Source organism: Kogia breviceps, chromosome 12 (genome assembly GCF_026419965.1).
Source record: "Kogia breviceps isolate mKogBre1 chromosome 12, mKogBre1 haplotype 1, whole genome shotgun sequence".
Classification (NCBI taxonomy): domain Eukaryota; kingdom Metazoa; phylum Chordata; class Mammalia; order Artiodactyla; family Physeteridae; genus Kogia; species Kogia breviceps.
The window spans coordinates 73849262-73857885 of record NC_081321.1 but is presented as its reverse complement, the minus strand read 5'-3'; the positions used below and the strand labels follow the sequence as shown (position 1 = coordinate 73857885).

At 39.6% G+C, this 8624-nt stretch overlaps 1 long non-coding RNA gene across 1 annotated transcript in view; it reads right to left on the bottom strand.

Moving 5' to 3' along the window:
• Nucleotides 1–369: 369 nt before the first annotated feature.
• Nucleotides 370–8624, bottom strand: part of LOC136792214 (uncharacterized) — a 138826-nt gene continuing 130571 nt past the window's right edge. The window contains exons 5-6 of the long non-coding RNA XR_010835681.1: nucleotides 4087–4171; nucleotides 370–529 (exon numbers count right to left, since the gene is read on the bottom strand). This is a non-coding gene — a long non-coding RNA (uncharacterized lncRNA). The remainder of the gene's footprint in view (nucleotides 530–4086; nucleotides 4172–8624) is intronic.

Here is an 8624-nt window from a genome sequence, read left to right as displayed (position 1 = left end):
AGGAGACACGGGTTCGTGCCCTGGTCCGGGAAGATCCCACATGCTGTGGAGCGGGTGGGCCCGTGATCCATGGCCGCTGAGCCTGCGCGTCCAGAGCCTGTGCTTCGCAACGGGAGAGGCCACAACAGTGAGAGGCCCACATATCACACACACACAAAAAAAAAAAAAGCATCCTTTGTTCCCCAGTTTAATAAACTCCCATCTTTTTCATTTTTTTATCACCTTCATCACAGTCATTTATCATCTATAGCTTTGGATATATCCATCTACATTACTCTAAGCCCTTTTATCATAACAATCCTAAGGATTATCAAATTTAAGTTAAATTTTGGTGTCCTTTTACACTGACCCTTTTATGGAGTTCCAGGGCCTAGGAATGTTGGGAGAGCCAATAAGGGTATTATAGATTGAGTTTGACGCTATGAAAATAAACACATACAAGTTGCCATCCTCATATCATTCAACTGTGTGTTTTGATAGAAGTGGACTTCATAATCACTATCAGTTGAACTTTGGCGATTTCTTTTTCCTTTAAAAAAAAAAGCATAGAAATAATCAACAATCATGTCTGCTCTTGCAACACTCTCAAGCAACACTCTCAAGTTCCTAGCTATTTGTAATTTAACAAATAGTTATAGAAATTTCCTACTAAAATGCAGAGACATACTACCTGGAGGTGGTGGGGGCAGTGCAAGGGGACCAGCCCTCAAGCAATAAATTTAATTTAAAAAATAGTCAGGTGACATACAAACAAGAATTATTTATTTAACCAAGAAAAACTTGTGAGCATCAGCAGATGTCCCATGTATTTTTCATATATACACATACAGTCGACCTCCATATCCATGGCTTCCACATCCATGGATTCAACCAACAACAAATCAAAAATATTCAGAAAAAAAGAATTCCAGAAAGTTCCCTAAAGCAAAACTTTAATGTAGCATTTACATTGTATTGACAAGTATTTACATTATATCATGTATTATAAGTAACCTAGAGATGATTTAAAGTATACAGGAGAATGTGCGTAGCTTATATGCAAATACTATGCCTTTTTATATAAGGAGCTTGAGCATCCGCAAATTTTAGTATCTGCAGGGGATCCTGGAACCAATTCCTTTTGGGTACTGAGGGCCAACTGTATTTCTATTTTCAAATGCCATATTATCACATTATGGAAATATAGGTGTGTCTGTGTGGCTGGATGCCTTCTGGGAAGAGAATTCTCTTCCAGTGAGCATACTCCATGGGAAATCAAATTAAAATCACCCCATTCACACTTCCTGGCTTAAAAGTCTTCACTGATGACCAATCTCTCCCAGAATAATTCAAGACCCCCTGCCATGTTTCCAAAGTACTCTACTTTTATTATCAAGTCACTCACTAGATCATTTGTTCAGGGTTTATCTCCTCAACAAGAGATGAGCCCCGTGAAAGCAGCCATCGCATTTGTCGTGTCTAATACTGCATTCAGAACGCCTACCATGGTGCCTGGCACATAGAAGATGTTTAATCAACATTGGAAAAAGCAGAGGTAGTGGGGAGGGGAGAAAAGAAGAGAGAGGGTAAAGGTTGATTCTTTGCCTCATATATTAGTTTTTTGTAGCTATATAACAAATCACCCCAAAATTAGCAGCTTAAAACAACACACATTTATTATCTCATGGTTTCTATGAGTTACAAATCTGGATATGGCTAAGCCCTCCTGCTCAGGGTCTCTCACAAGACTACTGTCAAAGTATCAGTCATATCACAGTTCAAAGGGGCTGGATCTACCTCCAAGCTTACTCAGTGCTTGTTGGCAGGATTGGTTCCTTGCAGGTTGTTTGACTAAGGGCCTCTATGACTAGTTGGCTGTTGGCCAGAGGCTGCCCATCCTTACCTCCTTGCCACATGGGCCTCTCCATGGGGCAGCTCACAACATGGCAGCTGGCTTCATCAGAGTGAATTAGATAGCCAGAGAGCAGCAGTTAGACAGAAGTCACAGGTTTATAACCTAGTCTAAGAATTGATATCCCATTACTGTTGCTATATTCTATTTGTTAGAAGCCAGTCATTAAGCCCAGCCCATACTAGAGAAGAGGGTACATAAGGACGTGCATACCAGGACTTGGGAATAATTGAGGACCATCTTAGAAAGCTACTTAGCACACGTAAGCAAGGAATCCAAATAAGAAGAGTTAGCCAAAAAATCTCCTGTTCAATAGAATTGGGCTAATTCAGACTATTGTATCCCTCTCCACAATAGGGAAGATTACTCAATATGGCAATAATAAATCTATTTGGCAAATGTATGTTAAAGCAATTATTATACACTCAAATGCCACCTGACTTAAAGGTATCCTTTGGAAGTGGTTATAACAAATCTGACTTGTATCTCAAGCAAAGCTTTTCTACTACATCTGAGAAATTGAAATGGTCAAACTTTGGTAACTGAAGGAAATCTGGACAGAAGACACACATCCCAGTAGGAAGCAAGTGTGTTACATCCTCCACATTTCTCCTGACCCACAGGACGTGCTGTGTGGTCTGTAAGAGAAAAACATGTAGATGTAGGCAGAAGTCCTGAATAAACCAAGAAAACTATTTGTGGGTGGCTTAAAAATGGGTGGGTCTCTTTCAAGGGATTGGGTGTGCCACAATCTTGACCAGCAAGTACATGCTAATGGATCCATCTACAGCTCTGTAATCTAATTCCTGCATTCCAAACAAGCAACCAGGATATTATTATATACACCCTAGTCTTAAAATCGTTTTAGATCATTGCTCCTTTTCATTCTGTCTGGAACCCGTCAGGTATTTAGATGGGGCCAAAACAAGCAGTTACGTGCAAGTCCTTAAAAACTCTCTGATGGTGTAGCTCTTTAATTATTAAGTTTCTTCAGAGGCTTTAAGCCAGAGAGAAAAGAATTAGAGCCAGTTACTGTGTGTCAGTGTGGCCCTGAAAATCCTTTGGCTGCTGTAGAGGTGCTTGGAGTTATCCTGAAAGCTTTATCATAATCCAATCATCCTCCCAAATTTGGAGTTGCTTTTATTCAGGCACATTCAGAGGGCAGCCTATAATCCAATGTCACTGCAAAGAGAAAAGGCCTGATCTTTTTAAACCCCAAACTAAACCCCCAACCTAATAATTCATGCAGAGCATAAGGACCGTGAGATGCTATAAAACAAAATCCAACATCCCCAAAAATCTCTCAAGATTTCCACTATCACATTTGCTGTTTACAAAGGCTAAACTGTATTCAAATAGTTTACGCCACACTATCCATGAGACTGCATCATGGCATGTACAGAAGAGAAAGCCTTATTATTTTACTAACAATCTTGGTTACTGAAGGGTCCGTCTTATCCATGATCATTGCCGCTATGCAACAGCATCCTTTTATATGCTCTGCACTCAGAGGAGCAATATCACTGATAAATCACAATGTGACCGCCAAGCTATTAACTTAATGACTCAGGGTGAAGTTCCTATTGGGTGCAAACATCTGTAAAAAGCTGATTGACAACAACAGTACAAACCAGCCTCTCAGATGAGAAGGTCCCTTTTTCAAGTACCGATTTGAGGAGGGTAGACTCCATTCTATGGAAAACAATCTTTCAGGAACCAGCTTATTCTTTATTCAAACCTAGATGCTGACAATCTATTTCCAAAGAAACATGCATTTATTGTCTCATTCTTTTTTCCCTCATACAGAAGACCTAAGGCATATTAAAAATAAGTAAGCAAAAACTAAAGGACTACTTGATTTATATTCAGTAATGCACATTCAAATTTTGAGCCCCCAAGGAATACTTTAGAAGGGGCCCTGCCAACTACCCTCCAATTACATATTTTCTCCTATTTCATAAACTCTTTATCCATCCTGGGAAGATCGCCTTTCTGTGGGATTCAAAGAATCAAAAACATCCACATGTATGCACACAAACCAAGTTGTGAAAACACAGGCAGGATGCTGTGGAGATCTGCAGCTATTTAGAAACTATTACCAAGTAAAAACCTTAGTATAGAAAGTTAGGATACAACTTATTCATGATTTCTAAGCCTCAGTTTATGTATCTATAAATGGGTATAGTAACACTAACCTCTTAGAGCTGTTGAGAGAAGTCAAGAAGATCAAGTGTGTGTAGCACATGACACTCAATTCATCTCCACCTCTTCACACCAGTACTGCAAAACAGAGTGAAACAGAGTGATGTGTTAGAGAACTCACAGGCACTGTGGTCAGGAAGAGCTGATTAGAATCCTAGTTCTGTCACTTACTATTTCTATAAACTTGAAAAATTTACCTAACCTCCCTGGACCTTGGTATTCTTGTCTGTAGGTTGGGGATAATCGTTCCTACCCAGTTGGGTTTGTGGGAGAATCAGGGCTAAAGAAGTAAGAAGCTTACCCTCTGCCTGCCATGTAGAAGATGCTCAATGAAAGTAACCTCTTTATGGCCAGTAACATGATTCCATTTGCCACTCGGTTGGGATAGAAATTCTGAAGTCATGAAGGCGGCACTTCAGCTGCCCCCAGGTTATTTCATTCTCTTTTGTTCATGTGACACTGAGCAGTTCAGGGAAACTGACAAAATGAGAATTTTCCAGACAGCAGTGATACCTGCTCATCACCATTAAATACATAGAGAAAATGTTCCCATGCTTCCACAGATAATTATTGAGTGCATATGATGGGCTCGGAATTATGCCATAGTTTTAAGAATAGTATCACTGCTTGTTTTCTTCTCAAGAAAAGGTGACAACAGCATCTGTATCCATTTCAACAGCATCTCTTTCTCCTTTTATGGCTCTAGCAAGATAATGATAAAAATAATAATACCGCTTCCTGGTTGGGATTATATTGAAACAATTACTTTTGGCTATAAACGTCAAATCATAAGAGCCATGCCACGGCCTCCAGGGACCTCAATGTGCAATAGATATGATCTTCTTCAGATGTCTACATGAGGACATTCCTTAGAGAATATCCCGGAGTCTGTCTGCATTTCCATGGGAGTGAGACAAGCCCAAGTAATCAGTTGAGAGTATCCGATCTACTCAGCAAGAATGGACAAAGAATAGAGAAACTTGGCTTAGTATAATAATAATTCATGTCTCTGGGTTACTATTCAAAATCCTTAAATGTTGCAAATGATTGCCAAAATGGTGCTCCCCAGAAATGTTCAGGCAAAGTGCTCTGTTTGTAAGCATCTGAAAGCTTAGTTTCCTCATGTGATAGATGAGAATAATGAACTTATTACCATCAAAGTGAATGCTCTTTATAATAAATAGGGCCCAATAAAACCACATATTAGTGTTGTTCTCATTGTCATCATTTATTGACAAAGAGATTAAAAGCTGCTGGATCTATTCGTATAATTCACATTAGTACAGAACCTTGAATGCCACGTTTAGGGGCTTAGATTTTGTCCAATCATAATAGATAGTTTTTTGTCTTGTTTTGCTTGTTTTTAACAGAGGATTATATTCTTTTGACTGAGTTTTTAGCAAGATTAGCAATAGTAGGCAGAAAGATAGGAATGGTGAGAATAGAGAAGGGGCATGAAGTCTGAGACGTCAGAAAAGAAGCTTTTAAAAGAATCTCTTCTTTTATTTCTCTAGAGAAGCCAGCCCTTAGTGCAGCTTGTGACTGTGGTGCCAGAATTTCATTCAGAATTCACATGCAACGTACTGAGCCACTTCATTAGCCTCCCTATGTGCCATACTTCTCATTAGTCAGGGAACTAACCCGCTCCGGTGTTAAAGAGTGGCCAAATGGGAAGCAGAAGGGGCCAAGGAACTGTGACAAGGGCGTGCAGCTACCCAAGGTATAGGACATCCCTGCTGAGAAGCAACAGCCGTACCATCCAACCTTGTTTGCAGCAAGCAGAAAAAGAAGAGCATCTTTGGAGCAAATGAAGCCTGAAGACCATGAGGTGAACAGGCAGTGTCACATGCAGGAGGTACAACCAGGAACAGCAGAGAGTCACTCAAGGGCTGGGCACTCAGCAGGGGTGACACAGAGCACAGGGTGTGCTTCAGTCTTCTCAGTGACACTTATCCACATGAATGGACACACCATCTGTGGTGGCATTTTTACTGTCACTGTATTGCTTTGGCTTTTTTTTTTTAATATGAGAAGCAAAGATCTATATATAGTCTAGATATAGATATATAAACACACACACACCACAAATGGTGCTTTGCAAAATACAGATTTAATGCCTCCACTGAAGTCTGCAAAGCATTTTTTCTTGAATTTATAGCTGATTCCCCTGTCAAGGACTCATTTGCTTTCATAACTTGGTGGAATATTTTCAGATCACAGTGTATTCTTTGGTTTTCAGGACCACTTCATTACATACATCAGTGAGGTGGCATGTTTTTACTTTCTGTACTCAACAGAAGCTGAATTTTTAATAAAGAGAAATTGGAAAAGTAGAGCACTATTAAAAAATACAGAATTCTTTTCCTGATTGCGCTCTGGTGTTTCCTCACCCCATCTTAGGAATCGTCTTTTGCAAAGGAAAAGATTTTGGTTTCTCTTGGGGGAAATTTAGCAACTACCAGAGTTGCAAAAGCCAAATAAATATGTGATCCTGTTGAAACACAAAAATCAAAATCTTAAAAAGCTCACTTCTGTACTGATAGCTAGATGATTCATCTTGAAAACAGATGATGTAAACTTGAGGTATCAATAAATACAGTACAGTACTGTGAAAAAATTAAAAATAAAAGCTCACTTCTGCTAAAATACTGCACCAGCCATTTGCCAACCTTTGGCAGATAAACATGTGACATTTCCATTGCCACATAGACAGTAGCAACTCTACCAAATCTTCTAAGGTTCTTGGTGGTATCATAACATTTCGTGACATGACACTTCATCTCCCCGGCCTTTATTATACAGTAGCAACTGTGAACACTCATTAAATATATATGTCACTGCATATGTTTTCTAGTCTTATAGATTTGTTTTATGAATAGAAAAATACCAGAAAAAGTTCTCCAAAGCTTTGTTTCTTCAGAGAAATGCCTCTCTTTAAAATAAAATAACAAAATAAAAGAGAAAAATCTTGCTAGAATAATCTGATCATACTAACCTAATTGCCTTTCTTGTAAGATTTGAGTAATCTTAGGAATATTGTTAATGCCTTTATGTTTGCTCAATCTTGATAATGCTGATTTATCTTGACTATTTTATCAAGGTTCCTAGTCTTGCCTCACAGGACATGCTCTCCAATTTAATGGGAAACTGTCTTAGACAGTGGAACTGATTTTCAGACCTCTAATCATTTGCCATAATGAGATGGAAGCCAAGAAACTAAAACCCAATCAAGGAAATTTTATTTCAAGAAAATTTTGCAGATGTCCCATTTCAGTCTCAAGGAAGACTCTGGTATCATCATTGCTGTTATCACTAACAATAATGATAATTGTGCACCAGGTACCACTTTGAAATAGTAAACATGTTTGCTGATAGCTGTGCTTCTCTTGGACCAGCCATTCATTAATTTATTCAACCAACAAATATTTCTTGAATGACTGTTATGTGCCAGGTATTGTTCTAAATGCTAGGGGCACAGAGATTAATAAATTACCATCCCTTCCTTTGAGTTGCTCATAGCTTAGGACAAAAAATAATGCCATGGACATTTATAGCATAGATCAATGCTATAAAATGTGTATCCAAAGTGCTCCATTTAAAAGGAGGGGACAAGCAGTTGGTCATGATTTCTGGGAAGGCTTCACAGAGCAGTTAACAGTTTCATATTTGAGGTGGGAATGGAAGGATAAATGAGGAGGCAGAACATTCATTGTTTCATTCAACAAATATTTACTGAATGACTACTGCATGCCAGGTGCTGGGGATACAGCAGTGGTCAATCAAAAAATTCCTGCCCGGGCTTCCCTGGTGGCGCAGTGGTTGGGAGTCCGCCTGCTGATGCAGGAGACACGGGTTCGTGCCCCGGTCCGGGAGGATCCCACATGCCGTGGAGCGGCTGGGCCCGTGAGCCATGGCCGCTGAGCCTGCGCGTCCGGAGCCTGTGCTCTGCAACGGGAGAGGCCACAGCGGTGAGAGGCCCACGTACCACAAAAATTAAAAAAAAAAAAAAAAAAAAAAAAAAATTCCTGCCCTCATATATCTTTTATTATAGTGAGAGGAGAGTAATTTAAAAATAATAATAAATAGGTAAAATATGTGGTTTTTCAGGTGATTGTAAGGCTTATAGTTATGAAAACAAACAAAGGGAAGGTATCAAGAGTGTCACGAGTAGGAGAGGTTACTATTTTAAATCGCATGGCCAAAGAAACCTTCCCTGAGACAACGACATCTGAACAGAACCCTGAAGGAAGTAAAGGAATGAGCCATGCAAATATCTGGGGAAAGAGCCTTTCAAGCAGAGAACTGTATGTGAAAAAAATCCCTGAGGCTGGACATGGCTGCCATTTTTTAGAAATATAAAGGAAGCCAGTGTGGCTGGAGAAGAGTAAAGTGAGATCTGAGAGTCAAGCAGCACCTTGGAGGTTACTCTAAGGACTCAGGCTTTTGCTCTGGATTCTTTAGGAAGCCACTGGAGGATTGCAACAGAGTGGTACCATTGCCTTCCATCCTGGAAGTATTGAAAACAGACTAT